This window comes from Etheostoma spectabile, chromosome 13 (genome assembly GCF_008692095.1).
Source record: "Etheostoma spectabile isolate EspeVRDwgs_2016 chromosome 13, UIUC_Espe_1.0, whole genome shotgun sequence".
Lineage (NCBI taxonomy): Eukaryota > Metazoa > Chordata > Actinopteri > Perciformes > Percidae > Etheostoma > Etheostoma spectabile.
In genome coordinates this window covers 14,241,236-14,251,591 of record NC_045745.1, presented here as the reverse complement: position 1 = coordinate 14,251,591, position 10,356 = coordinate 14,241,236, and positions in this window count along the sequence as shown.

The window sequence follows — 10,356 nt, the reverse complement described above, 5'->3', positions numbered from 1 at the left end:
CTTAATGGACCAACAGGAGCTGAATAAAACTGTATAACAAGTTGATTTAATTTTCTAGTTTTTTTTTTTTGCTGGGAGGACACCTCAACTCTGGAATGAGTGATGAACTCAGACTTGCAACTTCTTTTTACATTGTTTCTGATTATCAACTTTTCTAAATTTTATTTGAATTTTCTGTGTGTGTGTGTGTGTACTCTAGGCATAAGTATATTTTGTCTTTTTAGGGTTTTTAATTATTGTTGTTGTTTTGATGTTTGTAATTATACAAATTTTTTTGGGGTGTTTAAATAGGCCTTTTCCCTCGTTTAATTTTTAGTCGTGTTGTTCACTTAGTTTTTATTATTAGTGTATTGTTAATATTTATTTGTGTTTGCCCTTTTGCAAAGCCCTCTGTCCTTGCTGGTTTCAATAAGTGCAAACAGTTTATCATTATTAGCAATATTACTTTTCTCTTTACTAGTTTTTTGTTGGGCGTTATGTGAGGTTAAATTTTTATTTTACAGAAAATTATCTCAATGCTTATCTTATCCCTTTCTTATCCCTTAAGAAATAGTCAAAAGTAAAAACTCAAGTAAAGGACCTTTTTTAAGGAAAAACCTCCCATCAGAAAACTCCTTAAGACATACAAAATATACAAGTTGGTCAGCCGAGTCTTAGAGCTCTGCAGACATCTCACTGTTAATGTGTGTCTTTTATTTATTTCACTTGCTGGCTGATGCTTTCCCTGCAGTGAGAAAGCTGCGCTGTTTGTTGTGCTCTGCGGGGACAGTTTGGGTGCTGCTTGGGACGCAATGAGCACGCACCATCAATAATGCAGAATGTTTCCACGGTAACTGCCTGGCAACCACGGGCGCAGTGGCTGCATCCTGTATGGGAGAAAGAGATGGAATGAATGAAAGAGAAGAATGAGAAAGAGGGTGTGAGATGCAAGAAGAGGAAGAGACAAATGGGTGAGAGAACAAGGTTTACGAAAGAAATGAAATAGATTAATGCAGGAGGAGTAAGTGAGGAGAGGGAGGAAAAGATGGAAAAAGGAGTGAGAGTGGGGCAACATGAGAGAGAGGGAGTGGAGGAAGGAAAGAAAGATGAGTGGAAACTGGAGAGATGGGAGGAGTGGAGTCCCATGAGCACTCTTCTTTCTGACTTGTGTGTGTGTGTGTGTGTGTGTGTGTGTGTGTGTGTGTGTGTGTGTGTGTGTGTGTGTGTGTGTGTGTGTGTGTGTGTGTGTGTGTGTGTGTGTGTGTGTGTGTGTGTCCGTCCGTCCGTCCTATAGGCCACCTGTATAACAAAAAGTTCATTGCATCTCCATTCTGAATGACCAACACAGAGACATAGACACAGCAACTGCAGCAAATGTGCCTGATACTTTGTGTATGTGATTAGTGTCTGGTTGTCCATCTGTTTGCCACAGTATTCCAAACTTTATATCACCCTAGTGTCAACACTACGTACCTGCAGAGATATAGTGGTCTTGTGTGTTGTTGTGTCTCAAGTTACCCATACTTTTAGAGTTTAGAGAATCTCTGGGATCTACATTTTCTCTCCATTTTTAATCATGACGCCATCCATAGTACTATCTGCTAACGTTTCCACCACAGAGCTTCACTGATTTGCGGCGAACGAATGCAGCCAAATATGTTGAGTCATACAGTCTTATAACGACGTATTTGTACTGTGTTACGTCCCATCTCTGCTGCTTGCCCAATTGACTGTTGTCTGGATCAGGTCTGAGTATTGTAAGCCTTGACGCCAGTTTTCCCCTGACAGCAAATATTAACAGTGTTTAATCTTTTCCACGTTAGCTGGCTGAATAAAACAGACTAAAACATATGAAGCAGCATGACCCTTTAAAGGTTCAATATTGTTGGAAATATGCTTATTCACTTTCCTGTTGTGAGGGAGATGGAGAAGTGTGGAGCTGGATCCAGGAGGCGATTAGTTTAGCCTAATGACTGGAAACAGGGAGATACAGCTAGCCTAGCTCTTTCAGATATTAAAAAATACACCTACCATCACATTAGAAATCAATGCATTAGGTGTGTGTTTGTGTGTGTGTGTGTGTGTGTGTGTGTGTGTGTGTGCATGTGTGCGTATTTGTGCGTGTGTTTGCAGTTAGAAATTCTCTCTCTGTGTTTAAAACATTCATCACTCACCTCCTCCCCTCATTTGTACCAGTGAATTATTAAACCCTCACCTATTTTTCAATTATTCAAGTGGTAGATTCCTGTCTTTTTGGTCAAACTCGGGTTTACAGACGGATCCACATTCATTTAAATCTTCACTTTTAGCCTCATTTAAAGGTAAAAGGCATGCTTAGGAAGTAATTAGACGAGAAAGGCTATTAAACATGTCTAGATCATCCTTTTGAAAGGACTGTGTTACTCTAGCTTTAACTGAAACCTTACTGTGTGTTTGTCAATCGGCTGGCTTCCCTAATGGCCACAGTTCTCCTAATTCTTCCTAACAAAACCTCTGTCTATCTCTGTTGCATGGTGGACTCCTCAGTCTCTCAGTCTCTGGCGGGATGGTGCAGTTGGACGGGGATTCCTTCCTCCCCTCTCTAAAACATGATTAATACTTGATGCTGCAATGATATCCATGATATCTATCCTTTGAATGGTTAGGTGCTTGATAAAATGGGAAGATGTCACACTGTGTGTGCGTGTGTGTGTGTGTGTGTGTGTGTGTGTGTGTGTGTGTGTGTGTGTGTGTGTGTGTGTGTGTGTGTGTGTGTGTGCAGTTTTTTTTTTATACAACTTTGTCAGGGTGATTATGGCCACATGCTATTGATTGCCAGACCAGTTGAAGTGCAACATCATCATAAATAATTCTTTTGCCTTCTAGAATAAACTATCACCTCTGTTGGCTGCCCTGACCATGTTCCATTGAAGAGGGAATGCATTTTTTATGTTTTTACTTGACCTTAATTTAAGTTGTACAAGAGTGATTTCTTATTTACAAGCTCTTGTAGAAATCAACAGATGTGCAAACCATTTAAGGCACCCAATATATATATATATATATATATATATATATGCATTTGTCTTTGAAATCAAGGACTCTGAGTCATGGCAGTAGTACAAAATAGAATGAAAACACCCATACAACTAATAATTATTTTTTTAAGATGACAACGTTTTCACATTCAGTTGAAATGTCTCACAGATTATACAGTTTTTAGACCAAGGCCCACGGCCCAAATCTGGCCCCTCGTAGATTTTGATCCGGCCCGCATGTCAATTTTGGTGCACAATATATTTTGGCCCACCTAGTTTTTGTCACTCTTGCTGATGCTTTTGGCACTTTTTTCTCCATGTTTTTTAAGTTGTTTTTGTTGCTTAAAAATTTTTTTTATGATGGCTAGGAAGCTTTTTTGCTGGATTTTTTAGGGCTTTGTGTCAACCAAAGTGTAAGGGAGAAGACTTTACAAGACATGCAGTAATCCAGTAAAAGATATTTGACTTTTTCAAAATGAAAGTATGTCAATAAACTCTAAATGTCTGGCCCTTGATGTGATTTTTATTTTCCAATGTGGCCCTTAGTAAAACTGAGTTTGACACCACTGTTCTAGACATATACATTGATGTCTAGAAACTGTAATGTGGAATATTATAGTTTGTTTCAATATTAAATTCTCTTAATAAACCACCATAAATATTCAAAATACATAGTTTCTGTTTAACTGTTTAAATTGTTCACGCAACATAGGCTACAGTGTGACCACTGTCTTTTGCATGCATACAAGTCATGATAGACGTGTCTTTATTAAGCCATGCTTTCCCAATGCAGCAGCCACAAGACAATGACTTCCCTTGAGAGAGTATAAATACTTAAAGTTAATGTCATTTTCATTCTTGTTTTGCCATCTGCAAAGTCAGATGTTCAGGAATGAAGGGTGTTTTAGGAAAGGAATTTGTCTACAGCTTTGCAGGATTCAAAACAAAGTGTGTGCATAAAACTAAACCATTTCCTCCTAAATAAGTTTCACAAAAGGAAAAGGTGTCTGTAAATGCAATTCTGTAACATATCTATTGGCTACTTTACATTTTCTTTCTTACATTTTCTTTATAACTTACTGTTATTTTTAATTTATTTATTTTACTTCTTAGCCAATTTTCTTTTCTTCATTTTGTCTGCCACTTTCATTTGACACTTCCTGTCATTTTTCAGTCGTGTTAATGTGCTCATATTGTGCTTTTTGGCTTTTTGTTTTGTTTTTTTGTGCATGTCATAGGTTCACAAAGTGAAAAAGTCCACCACAAAGGGACATCTCCAACAGAAAACCCTGTTCACAAACTGCTTCAAACAGTTCTATTGTAGTCCAGCCTTTACTTCCGTGACAAACGTGTGTCACTTTGTAACACGTTATGATGCACGCCTAGCTGCTAGGCTAGCATGGCATGCCCTCATACTTTGCTTCTGACTGGGTAGTAGTCGACTTCCAACTAAGATGGAACAGAAGTGAGATGCCTAACTCTGTACTAAAACAGAGAGCTCAACACATGGGGGGGGGGCGGCAAAACGGGGCAAAACGAGGGATAAAAGCGACCATCTAAAAGTGTCTCTAAGCGTTTTTCTGCATGTGAAGTCTGTCCCTCTGCCTTCTGGGATGCTCTGCTGCCTGTTTGATGCCTTTGAGACAGTCTCATCCATATTGCATCGTCTTTACTATAGCTCTGATCGCTACTCATAGAGACATAAAGCAGCACAGAGACAGGAGGTCAAAGAAGTAGGGTCAGCAGGGTTGAAAACAGGAGGGAGGAGAAGGGGAAGGTGGAATTGAAAAAAAAACATCAGGGAGAGGGAAGACGATGGAAGGACAAATTGGAAAAGAAGAGGATGGAAGGAGAAATTATGGGAGTAGGATAAGAGAGAATGAGGAAAAGAAGGATTCAAAAGCAAAGACGGAGACGCTTTTATGCTACAGACACACCCGATTCTTGAGTCATCCTTCTCTTCCCTGCCTCACGCACGCACGCACACACACTGACAGCCTCCTGTCCCTCTGCATTAGGAGCTGCCTGGGGGCATGCAAGGCAGAGATACTGAGAGAGTGAGAGTAGAGTGGTGGTTGGGGGGGGGGGCAGGATCAGCCTGTTAAGAGCTGTCATTTAAATAATGGTTAGACAAGGGAGTGAATGGGAGCAGCCCGGGTGGAGTGTATGTGTGTACATATCTGTCAGAAGTATGTACATTGAAAGGCTTGTTTGTTGCTAATCATTTCCCTAATTAACATCTTAATTAGTCTACCTCGGTTTGCCTCACATTAACTTCAGCTGGACTTTAACCTGGCTTTAACAACAATGCTACATTTTGTCTATGAACTTCTGGAAGTTGTAAAATAAAATCTCTAGTATGAATTATTCTTTGTTGTTCTGTTTCAGAATTACCATTCAAATAAATAAAGTCCCCTGAAGTGAACTCACATGAGAGAGAGAGAGAGAGAGAGAAAGAGAGAGAGAATAGAGTCATAGAGAGATGGAGGGAGGGAGGTGGGAGGGAGGAGGGAGGAGGGAGGAGGGAGGAGGAAGGAGAGAGGAGGGAGGAGGGAGGAGGGAGGAGGGAGGAGAGAGGGAGTCATGATGGGTTCTTTAGTGGTTTTGTGATCTCAGCCACCAGTTCCACAGCTGGTGCACCAGCAGGCAGCCCAGCCTGGCCATATGCTGCCTAGGCTGCTCCCATTGCTCCCATTATCCTCTGTGGGACAGCCCCCCCCCCACACACACACACACACACACACATCATCACTACTGTGCTATCATACCCTCCTCCACCATCACCACCACCACTTTTAGCCTTCACAACATCTACTGTGATGCAAAGAAAAAAGCACATACTCTAAAGCAGTGTTCTTCAAATGAGGGTACGTGTACCCCTAGGGGTACTTTGGAGGACTGCAGGGGGTACATGAGCTATTTAAAAAAATGTTAAATAGTTCTACTTGTCCAGAATATTGTTGTTCTTTATGTAGATTTTTTTTCTCTACCAAAAATGTGACATTTGTGTCGCCTCCTTTGGACTTATTCTTGCTTTCCTTCCTTATACGGTCTTTCTACTTTTTACAGTTTTCTTGATTTTTTTATTTTCTTGATTTTTTTAAAAAGTTATGTCACTGTTTTTGAAGTTTGCAATACTATTTTCGTCCTATTCTTGCCTTACTTCCTTCCTTCTTTCTACCAGCTTTTTCCAAGTATTTGTCACCTTTTTTCATTAGCATTTTTTTTCAGTAACAAGGCGGTTGTTTAGTAAATCTATCTCTGACAGCGCTCTACTCTTCCTCTTTATTTAGACTTTTTCTCTACCAAAAAAGCGCTGGTCAGGGGGTACTTAGCTTAAAGAAACAATTCAAATGAGGTACATTCCTGAAAAAAGTTTGAAACCACTGCTTTAAAGTGTACATATATTTCTCTAAAGCCTTCCTCAGGCTGTTATTATCAGAATGCTTTTGCTATCACATTTTCTTTTTTATATTAGACAATGGGCAAATTTAGTTTGCCCAGGAAAAGTTTTTGACACTGTCCAAACTAGAATTGGACACACTAATGAGGCGCTGATAAGTGTTGTTGTCCTTGGAGGCGTCAGAGCATAAAATGCTCATATTGGTCATTTTAGGATGCAGTTACAGAAAACATATCAGATTTTTCATCACTTTTTCTTCTCAACTTCAAGTCCATTCACAACCTCGCTCCTCTGATTCTCACTGACCACCTTCATATCAACCCACCCACCCGGACAAACAGGTCTTCATCTACTCACCTTACTACACCTCCTGCCTGTTTGACCTCCATGGGGTTTAGCGCCTTCAGCATCTCTGCCAATCGCCTCTGGAATTCCCTTCCATCAGACATTCGCAACATTAACTCGCTTTCCCTTTTCAAAACCCGCTTCAAAACACTGGCATAGCCAACATGATCCCCACTCAACTGTACTTAGTAATGTTCTGTTTGTTTTTACTATTAGTATTACAATATTACTGTACTCTTAGGTGACCTTGAGTGTCCAGAAAGGCGCTAATAAACAGGGGTGTTGGACTGTGGGGAAAAAGGAGACTGAGTACCCAGGGCCCTCATGTGAGGGGGGCCCAAAAAATACTAGAATGAATAGCTGTACTGCGTGGAGGGGCCCATAGAAAATGCCTTTCTAAATGGCCCAGAATATGTGCTGTGCCTGTGCCCATAAATAAATGTGTTATTGTTTAGTATGAAGGACTTGTTAGTTTGCTTTCTGAGTTTGTGTACGTATAATTCCATAAAGAGTTCTTCATTTCTTATATTAGACACTGGGCAAATGCAGGTTGCCCAGAAAAAAAGTTTTTGATACTGTCCAAACTAGAATTAGAAACACTATTGAGGCACTGAGGAATGATGTTGTGCTTAAATAGAGGTGTCAGATTATAGAACGCTCACATGATGCAGTTACCGGTACAAAAAACATGTTTAGTTTTTTAGTTTGAAGGACTTGTTAGTTTGCTTCATGGTCCAAAACCTCGGAGGTGTACTCAGTGTTATTTCACTGTTTCATGTTCTTGAAGGTGAGGGGATTCCTGCACTGTGCTTATGCATGTATGAGTAGGAGGTCTGGAACTTATAATTATTATTTTAATCAACAGACATATCAATCTGACTGGTTTTGTAGATTTTAGCTGTTTGACCCAACTAAATATGTGATGCTACTTTTCTTTTCACTAAGATCATGGCAATTCATCTAATGAATCAGCGATGTTCTCATAATAATTCAAAAATAATTCATGCAATAGAGGGTTAATAGAAATATGAGAAATGTATAGAGGAAAAACCGTAGATTTGGGACATTAAAGACATTGTGTCACCTCAAGCCATTTTCAGCCACCCTACAGTGTTCCTCCCTCGATCTTCCTCTCAGTATTTACCCTCAGGCTTTTCCCAAGTCTCACCGACCTCTTACGCTCTCGACTAGCCCTCCCCCTGCAACATTACAACCACTCCTGCCCCCATGTCTCCTCCCTCCTCCTCACCCTCTCTCCCTAGCCCTCTCCCTCTCCGTCGCTCTCGTCCTGTGTGGGCCCTCTGTCAGCAGCTTGGGGTCAGCTACACTTTCACAATTCCTGGTCTCACTGCTGTCACCAATCTACTTATCTGTAACTCCCCCCCTCCACACACACACACACACATACACACACACACACACACACACACACACACACACACACACACACACACACACACACACACACACAAAGCCACATAACCTGCATAACCATACCGCAGAAGCTGTCTTTTCATCTTCTCCTCCCTCTCCTTCCTCTGCCTTCATAATTGGCTTTCTACAGTCTTTGTATCTTTGTACTTTTTTTATCAACACTTCATTGCAAAGAAATTCAATCATAGTGTTGCTCATCAGCTGTTAGTATGAGGCATTTCAGTCAGAATTTAATGAAAATGTACTTATTCGTAGCCTACCTTTGCCCAATGTACCATGTCCAGGTAATATCCATGCCTCATCCATCTGAGACGGTCTAGAAAAACAGACTCATGTTGTTGATGAGACGGATTTAGACAATAAGCTGTCACACTTTATTTATTAACTATACCATTGCGAAACTGGATTAACAGACTGGCAGTTAGTCTTCATTACATATTGATACGGAAGAACATACTGTAAAGTGTGTATTAAGTATTAAGCACTTTAAAATTTTCCCACTCTCCAAATTTGTGAGTCTTTAATGTTTTATTTACTTGGTGCTGGTGAGTATGATAATTTCTGCCTCTGCTGTGGGGAGTTTGGGTTTCTTGTGCCATGCTCTTCTGGGGGCAATGTGGTGTTGCAGCAAACACACACACACACAAACACACACATACACACACACACAAATGTATATGGACTGGCACAAACACAGGAGGAAGTACACAAACATGGATTAAGACACACATAAGATCAATGTGTGTATAATATGTGGTTGCTTGCGAGTTTTAGTTCTGAGGGGCAAAGCTGTTATAAATACAGAGGCAAGATTTAAAGTAAAACTTCAGTGTTCACAGGTTTCTAACACTCATATATCACGATGTTGCAGGAAATGTCCAGTTCTACTTGTTTCTCTTTTACATTATAGTAATTTGTTTATTGTATAAATAGCTTGTGACATATTTCAATGTTTCCCTTTTGGATGACTATAGGCCTTTTTCACAGTAGACATTTTGACTGGTCATAGTAGGAAAAGCCCAGGTGTGACTTGCCGAAAATGTCTCATAAATTAAATGGATTTAACCACCAATCTCAGCATAAAATCAAAACAAAACTGCATGAAACCTGACTGGAACATTTAGATAAGGTTGACCTTCTCAAATGAAAACGCAGAGGACACACACACACTTTGATACATTCACGGGGAAACCAACACTACAATGTATCTGTGTGTATCTGATGCTGCAGGCTGTGGTTTGTGGGTTGGGCCTCGCTACTTTCCTCCCTCGCTTCACTCCACACAGGACGCAGCAGTGGTCAGTACTGCTTTGGTTTAAACAGCACGAAAACCAGGTTGAATGTCAGAGAGAGGAGAGGAAGAGAGGCTTTATACCTCTTCTCCACTTCATTTCAGGGGGCAAAGTGTGTTTCTTTTTTAGATTAATATTTTATATTTCAAACACCTTCACAAACAGTTAATCAAATATGATATGATACATTATTAAACACCACAAACGTATGTAGTATAGCATTTAAAATGAGCTCCACCTCAACAAGCCGCAACATTAAAGTACTAAATGTGTCTGTGTATTAATGCATCAAAAATTGTGATTCAATAATATAATAACTGACAGTGGCAATTCCGCACAATGATCACTTTTACTTTTGATACTTGAAGTACATTTTGCTGATAATACTTTTGAACTTGTATCTAAGTGACTTCACAATCCATCAATCTTGTAAAGTAAATCTGAATACAACAGTAACATATAAAGTTGTGGTAATGTCTGCCAGATACAAGAATACAAAAATGTGTTATCATTGTAAAGATGAAATGGTCTGAATGTAGATGTCATTGCTGCAGTGTAAATGAATAGGAAGCAGTAAAGGAAATAAAGAGTCTGTTCACATTCTCCCATTGTTGTCAAAGGTCATAGAGCTCCACATGGGATGTAACTCAAGACAGCAGATCAGGCAGGTCGAGGGTCAAACAGGAATAGAAGGTAGAGACAAATTTAACCTTGTTCTTTTCTTTGTTGCTTTCTCACTCTTGTTTTCTTCTTCTTTCATCTCCTATACATTGAAGATTGGCTCCTTTTAGGTAAACATCTATGGATTTATAAAAGGCCTGAATGTCATCTCAAACTTGTAACCATGAAAACAGACGGACAAACACACACACACACACACACACAC